This window comes from Lygodium microphyllum, chromosome 19 (genome assembly GCF_053477565.2).
Source record: "Lygodium microphyllum isolate KBCC chromosome 19, Lygodium_microphyllum_v1.1.10, whole genome shotgun sequence".
Classification (NCBI taxonomy): Eukaryota; Viridiplantae; Streptophyta; class Polypodiopsida; order Schizaeales; family Lygodiaceae; genus Lygodium; species Lygodium microphyllum.
In genome coordinates this window covers 53,094,687-53,102,744 of record NC_141153.1, presented here as the reverse complement: position 1 = coordinate 53,102,744, position 8,058 = coordinate 53,094,687, and the positions used below count along the sequence as shown (strand labels likewise).

At 42.7% G+C, this 8,058-nt stretch overlaps 1 pseudogene; it reads left to right on the top strand.

Annotated features, from left to right (window-relative positions):
- Positions 1 to 4,159: 4,159 nt before the first annotated feature.
- On the top strand, positions 4,160 to 5,644 carry LOC148019870 (cytochrome b561, DM13 and DOMON domain-containing protein At5g54830 pseudogene; annotated as a pseudogene).
- Positions 5,645 to 8,058: the final 2,414 nt, after the last annotated feature.

Genomic DNA, 8,058 nt, shown 5'->3' with positions numbered 1-8,058 from the left:
TAATGGATGATGGATCTGCTTATGCACGGATTCGCAGTAAAGATGGCATGAGAGCAGTTCAGTTTATGACTGTGTGTGTGAACCATGTTAGAAACAGGGATACTCTCAGAGATGCACCTTTGCCCACTGTGAGGGATTCGGGTTTTCATTAGGTACCACCGTTTCACGAGACAACGGTGGTACAGAGCAGAGGAGAATGGAGTTCTCGCTCCTGGCAGCAGTGTTTTCTCCTCCGATTTTGTTGGGATTTCAGCAAACAGTTCGATGAGCTATCAGAAGATTTCTAGGTTGCCTAGAGCTGCCAGGCAGTACATATGCAGGAAGGAGAAAAATTTAAAAAATGCAGGAATTTTAGAGGATGATGAGCACATAGATGGGATGTATGACAGTATGATTTATACAGATATGATGGAAGAGATGGAAGATATGCTGAAAACTGATATGCAGAGTTGTCACAGTAATGTATTAGTGCAATCCCTGGACATGTTTCATGAAATTGCAGATTTTGCATCACAGATTGAGTCAGAGGCTGAGGTGACTCAGCAAAAAGTGTTGAGTGCTGAAGAAATTCAGCAAACAGAGTTTCCGGCTGATTATGATCAGCTTACAGAGACACAGAGGGCTGAAAACTTTCAGCCACCAGAGTTTACTGCTGAAATATTTCAGCAATCCAGAGTTTAGGGCTGTTTCTATGCAATCCATAGAGCAGAGGGCTGAGGATATTCAGCCATTGGAGTGCAGAATTGCTGATTTACAGCAAGATTTGAGCAATGCAGAAGAGCATAATGAAGCCAAGGTTGACACGAAATACAAAACTGTGGATAAGAAGGTGAAGCCGGTAGCTGTACCGCTTCCACCTGACAGTGATCAGCAAATAGAGAGGGCTGCCAAACAGCCAATTTTGAGGAATCCGGAGCACATTGGTCATAAATTTTCAGCAGAGAGACTCTTGTTGAATTGAAAATTGGAAATGGTGATTTCTTGCTACCCACAGAGAAGCAATGCTTTCAGGAGATGCTTGAGCGATATGGAAGGGGATTTGCTTTTTTCCCGCATGAGATTGGATGTGTGAATCCAGATATTGTTGCTCCTATGGTCATTTTTACTATTCCTCATATTCCATGGAATCTCCGACCTATTCCAGTGCCTAAGGCACACGTGCCAAAGCTGATAATTTTATTGAATGAGAAAATCAGGATGGGAATTCTTGAGCCTTCATCTGCACCATACTCAAATAGGTGGTTTACAGTTCCAAAGAAGAATGGTACTCTCCGATTTATACAGGACATGCAGCCAATAAACAGAGTTACTATCAGGAATGTTGGTATAGGTCTAGTTGTGGATGAGTTTGCAGAAGCATTTGCTGGACGTGACATCTATTCTTTAGGTGATTTGTATTCAGGATATGATCAGTTTTTGCTGGCTTTGGAAAGCAGGGACATAACCACCATGAGAACTCCTATTGGGCTTGTTAGGATGTGTACCTTGCCTCAAGGTGCCACTAATTCTGTTGCGCATATGATGAATGCCATGCATAAGGTCCTTCGTGATTATATACCTCAGCTTACCATGCATTTCTTGGATGATGTGCCCATTAAGGGGTGTGCAGAAGAAGAGAAAAATGAGAGTCTAAATGAGTAGGGATGCAGATACTTTGTGGCTGATCATATTTCAGCTTGTGAGAAGATTTTGGACATATGTGTGGGTATTATGGCAGGAAACCCTCACCTGATAAGGTGAATGCTATAGGAAAGATTGCGGAGTATTGTTCTACCACTTCAGAGGTACGGAGATTCATTGGAGCTTGTGTGTTTTATATGGTTTGGATACCCCATTTTGCATACATAGCAGATTGCTTATATTAGCTGCTTCGAAAGGGGCAGAAATTCTATTGGGATGAGAGCCACACTAGAGCCATGCGAAAATTGAAGAAGTTATTACAGATTGCTCCTACTCTCAGGAAAGCGGATTATAATTGTGGAAGGCCTATTGTATTGACAGTTGACACTAGTCCGATTGGCATAGGTTGGGCTGTGGGTCAAGATGATGCAGATGGAAACACGTATGCTATTCGGTTTGGGGCGAAAGTCCTAAACGAGAGACAGAGGAAATATCCGCAAATCAAGAGGGAGTTATTGGGGATTGTTACGGCTCTCAAATGTGACAAGGAGTACTTTATTGGAGCTTCAGTTATGGTAGAGACAGATTGCTTGCCATTGATTGGTATGATTATGAGTTGCTCTACTCCGGATATAGCCATGTTGAGATGGATTGCATACATCAAGTCATTAAATCCAAAATTTAAACACATAGCAGGGAAGGATAATCCAGTGGCAGATATGTTGTCTAGAGTCAGATATGATGATGAGGAGACTCTACTTGCAGAAGAGGATGATGTAGAAATTTCAGCCACTATGGTTGATCATGTTTGTCATGTCTATGATATTGTGGCTTTCATAGAAGAACTCTATGTTGGAGATTGGTTGCAGATTGGCAAGTACCTTAGTACACTAAGAAAAAGAGATGAATGGATAGATGAAGAGTTCAAGAAGATCAGAAGGAAAGCCTATGGTTATTTTCTCAAGGATGGATTTCTTTGGAAGCATCCGAAGAAAAGAGACGGATTACCTTTGCGGGTTGTCTGCGATAGAGAGACACAGTTACAGGTGATGAGGGAGTTTCATGAGAGTCCTTGGGCTGGTCATAGAGGAGTGTGGGCTACTTATGAGAAAATCAAGGAGAAATATTGGTGGAAAGGCATGTATAGAGATGTTTCTCACTTTGTTGAGACTTGCAGAGGCTGCCAGATGTATTCGGTAGTGCGTCATCGAGATGAGCTTCATCCGACCTATCCGCTATGCATTCATTATAAGTGGATAGTTGACTTGGTTACTATGCCTATGGGTCTATGGCAGATGAGGTATATTATTTTGGCTAGAGAGGATCTTACCAATCATGTTGAGGGCAAATCTTTGAGAACGAAGACCACTAGTGCAGTGTGTAAGTTCTTATTGGAAGAAATTTTCTGCAGGTATGGTTGTGTGGGTAAGATCACTGCGGATCGCGGTGAATTGGATGCAGATGAAGCTAGGGAGTTTTTCTCTCAACTAGGAATCAAGTTGGCTCTAACCACAACATACAATCCAGAGGGAAATGGGAAGAGTGAAAGAGGGCATCCGTCGATAGTGAAAGCATTAGCCAAAGCATGCAGAGGACGGATTGGAGAATGGCCGAGACTTCTACCATTTGCTTTGTGGGCTGATCGTACGACTCACAGTGTTACCACAGGATATATGCCCGCAGAGTTGATGTATGGTCAGAAACCTGTTATGCCGACTGAGACTTGTGCTTTGACTTGGTCTGTTTTACCTTGGCAGGAGGATTTGACGAGAGAAGAGCTCTTGGCTCTTCGGATTCGACAGTTGGAGAGAAGACCAGAGGATATTCAGCTAGCTATTGATAGGTTGAAGGTTGCTAGACTAAGAAATAAGGACAGGTTTGACAGCAGGCATCGCTTGCGGCCTAGAGCAATGGAAGAGGGAGATTGGGTATTAGTCTTTGATAGCAGCCTTGAAAATCAGCGTACTGCACTTCGGATGATGGTGAAAAGATGGTTTGGGCCGTACATAGTCAGACATGTCTTTGATAATGCAAAATATGAGCTGACAGAATTGGATGGGACAGTGCTTAGAGTGCCTATTGCTGGAAAAAGAATCAAGATTTTCAAGAAAAGAGATGATGAAGATTATGCATTGGAAGAATTTGCAAGAGAAGAGCAACGAGAAGAAACTCCAATGGAAGAGACAGATGATATGACAGATAATCCTGTTGATATACCGGAAATGCATAATGAAGAGATTGATCTGTTTGTGGATCTTGATGATAACGATCATGGGTAGTTGGCCCATCCAGAAGATGCGCAGGATTAGAGGGGGTGGATGTCGTATTGCTGCGCATTCGAGGTGTGAAATCCACCCAAAAGTTGTGTGTGTGGGATTTGATACTTTGTACATATTTAGTTGTTGTGATTATACTTTTGTTCTGCATAGGCAGTATAGTGAAGAGGGTTTGGAGCAAGAGGAATTTATCAATAATGCTCTGGTTGGCATGTATGCAAAATCTGGTATCCTTGGAAAAAACCCAAGAAGTATTTGACAATATGTCAAATCAAGATGTTGTATCCTGGATGACACTGATTGCAGGCTATGCTGAACATGAACCATTTGTCAAGGCACTTGCTTTTTATCATCACATGCAATTAGAGGGTGTCTGTCCAGATGTTGTCACTATTGCTTGTGCCTTGAAAGCTTCTATGTGCATGAAAGATTTGAGATATGTTGAACATGGATTTCACTAAAGAACAGACTAGTGGAAGCAACTTTGAAGCTCAAAAAGGGCGACCCATTATCCAAATCCTTCTAATCCTGACAAAGTTTTATATCTTAACAAGATTGAGGCTCCTGTGCTGAAAGTTGAAAGAGGAGTACCAGTTACATTCTCCATCCAAGCAGGACATGATGTAGCTTTTTGCATCACCAGTGACCCTGTTGGAGGTCCATCTGTTGCAAATGCAACCCTGTTTGCAGGAGGACCAGATGCACATGGAGTACCTGCAAGCCCATATGAACTAAAGTGGCAGCCTGATCGCCTGACACCTGATGAGGTTTTTTATCAGTCCTACTTTCATAAGAAGATGGGCTGGAAGGTCCAGGTTGTAGATGGGGGCTTAGCTGATATGTATAATAGTAGTGCTTTTCTTACTGATCACATGGTAGCCTTGTTCTGGATGTTGACAGACTCAGGGATCTCATTTGTAGTACAAGCACAGAAGAAAAGTGGTTATGTTGCAATAGGATTTGGAGAAAAAAATGGTAAATACATTTGCATATGTGGGTTGGCTGGAAACGGATGTTTGCCATGTCTCTACATACTGGATAGATGGTAGAGAACCATCTAGCATTCATCCCACGGAAGAAAATCTGACGGATGTCACATGTATGCAGCAAAATGGTGTGCTGACATTTCAATTCAGCAGGCCATTAGACCCTGATTGTAGTGGACGTTCAGAATGTAGGAACATCATAGATCCATTGATTCCACTCAAAGTAGTATGGGCCTTGGGAACACAATGGAAAGCTGATCAGCTCACAGACAGGAACATGCATTCATTGAGCAGCAGCAAGTACATGTCTATCTATTTGACGAAAGGGTTAGCTGAAGCAAAATAGGAGTTAAGACCTGTATTGGCAGTCCATGGATTCATCATGTTTTTGGCCTGGGCTCTACTATTTCCAGGTGGAGTCTTGGCTGCAAGGTATCTGAAACCTCTAAAGGATGATGGTTGGTACCAGATCCACGTTTATTCACAGTATTCAGGGGTTGCAGTGATGCTGCTAGGTGTGCTATTCGTTGTAGAGCTGAGCTTCGTGATTTCCATCTTCATTCTTGGCACATGAAATTTGGCTTATCAGCAATTATTCTTGCCTGTTGGCAACCTCTGAATGCTTTTTTCCGTCCCAAAAAATCAGCCAACAGCAGTGAACAAGAATCAAGGAATCTGGGCGAGGTCACTTTTTTGGTGGGGAGAAAAGCTTTTCTGAGGGGCCGCTTTATGAGTCTGAAGGCGAAAGAGGAGCGGCTTTAAAAAAAAAAGGGAAGAGGATGTCGTCGATTGGAAGGGAAGCTTTCTCTGGGGGCGCAGGAAATTTCTGAATGGTGGCTAAGGTAAGCTTTTTCTCCGTCTCATCGAAAAGAGGAGCAATGGGGGGGGAGCAAAGAAGAAACCTTCTACGTAGCTGCCTGCCTACTGACGAGGAGCTATGACCATCTTCATCAACGACTACAACATCTGGTTCTTGACTCAGCTGCCTGCTCCTCTTGGACGACGAGGAAGATTCATGGTGGAGTATAAGGCAACATCACAGTTGTGGGGCTAAACGAGCTTATCCCAAATGCATCAACGCATCAAACCCTTACTATGAGTAGTGCGTCGAATACTGCTTCCAGCACATCATTCAAGCCGCGTCGTGGCCTCTCCTACAACAGCACAAAGTCAATTACCTGTAGAAGAAGCTAATAAATTAAACGAATAAGCAACCCTTCGACTTCTCCATCAACTATTGATCAACGGCCGAGTGCCGATCTTGGTTGACGCTCAGAATAAGGAGTCGCGAGTCTTTTATAGAGTTTGAAACTCTGGAGCTGATTGCAATAAAGTGGAGAAATCGATGTTGGAAGGCTGCTACAAATACAACTGTGACAGATCTGCCACCTACTCATCCTATTCTGCTTGGATTAGCCCTGAAAACTTGATGTTGAGCTCACTGTAGAAGAGAGGAATCTAATTTCAGTGGACTACAAGAATGCTATTGGTGCACTCTACCTGTATGACATGCTGAAGCGTAAGCAGACAAGAAAATACTTTATACTTTCCCAAGAAGAAGATGGAAAGACTCTCAACTGTCTTCAGTTTTCCTTCTGCAATTCTGGGAAGGCATAACTAGTAATCAGATAGACTGTTCTTTTCTGATTTAAACTCACCATGAGTCTACCATTTTAAACTTTACATATTGGATAACAAAAGTTACAACTGCTTTTGCTCAAGCAGAATTTATTGATTGAGTTCTAGAATTGTTGTATGGCTATTAAAAATATATGATTCAGAGTTGAATGCTAGAACCAGTTTGATGATGAGTTCAATCTCTGACATTGGATTATTCATTTGATTTATCTTCCATCTTGACATATATCAAGGTCTTCTGAAGACGCGACTTTGCTTTCACAAACCCTTCGACATCTTTGGTGAACCTGACGTGAAAGCATCGCAGAAATTTCAGGATGGGAGATACTTCAGCATCTATTTCAGCCTCTTCTACAATGCCAGCTGCGTCCTCTACTTCAGCTCCATCAATGACTGCTGCGTCAAGTACTTCAACAGATGATCTAAAGCAGATTTTGCAGAATATGTCCATGTATATGCAGCTTCAAAATCAACAGACACAATTGTATATGCAGCAGCAGCAACAATTGCATCAACAATAGTTGTCTCAACAAAGGCAACTATATTCGGAGCAGGAGAATGCAAACAGCGCGACTAAGGCTATTGAAGCAGTTGAGAATGAGAAAAAACTATTTGATGGCCGTAATGTTTCAGCATATTTGAAGACATATGAGATCAAGATGGGGTTTTTTGGAGTTCCAGCTGGACTTATGAGTAAGTACTTCCTTCGTCTTGTCACACCTGCCTTGAGGGCAAAAGTGATTGATCTTTTTATTCAAAATACACATTGGCAAGATTTTAAGAAGGCCCTGAAAGAAGAGTATTTCCTTGAGGACTTTGGATGGCTACACGGCGGTCATTCCGAGAGTGGGTCTACATGCCAAACAAAGGTTTAGCTGCTTCAGAGTTGATTCGAGAATTTGAAGAGAGGTATAGTCAGCTTGATGCCATTGAACAAAGAGCATTGGATGTTGAAAAAGTTGAGCTTTTCTTGCAAGTTGTAGATCCTGCTCTTCAAGAAGAATTGGGAGAGCTTCTTGAGGATCGCACGAAGCCTATGGGTCTTAAAACAGATTGGCAGGATGCCCAGGATGCAGTCTCGACTTTGATCAAGAGGAGGATATGGAAGACTCGCCTACAGAATGGTTCTATGACACCGACACCTTCTTCTGCTCCTATGCCTGCTTCTATCTCTGTTATTTCTTCTCCTCCTCAGCCAGTTTCTTGGCCTATGCCAGTGCCTACTGTTTCTACTCCTATTCCTCCTGTTCCACGATCGATGCCTGCACCTTTTGCTCCAAAACCATCCACTCCATCTGTGCCTTCCTCTCTTGATGACATAATCAAAGGCATAACGGATTTGACACTGGAGTCAGTTAAAGCGGAGTTGGTGGGAAAATTGAAAGAGCAGTTTGCTTCTACTGCGCCTACTATTTCTTCTAGTGCTCCTACTGCACCTAGGAGTGCTCCTAATGCACCTAGGAGAGATCGGAGATGTATTTGGTGCGATAGTACGGACCATCAGCATTGCAGGGATTGTGAACCTTTTCAGGATGCAA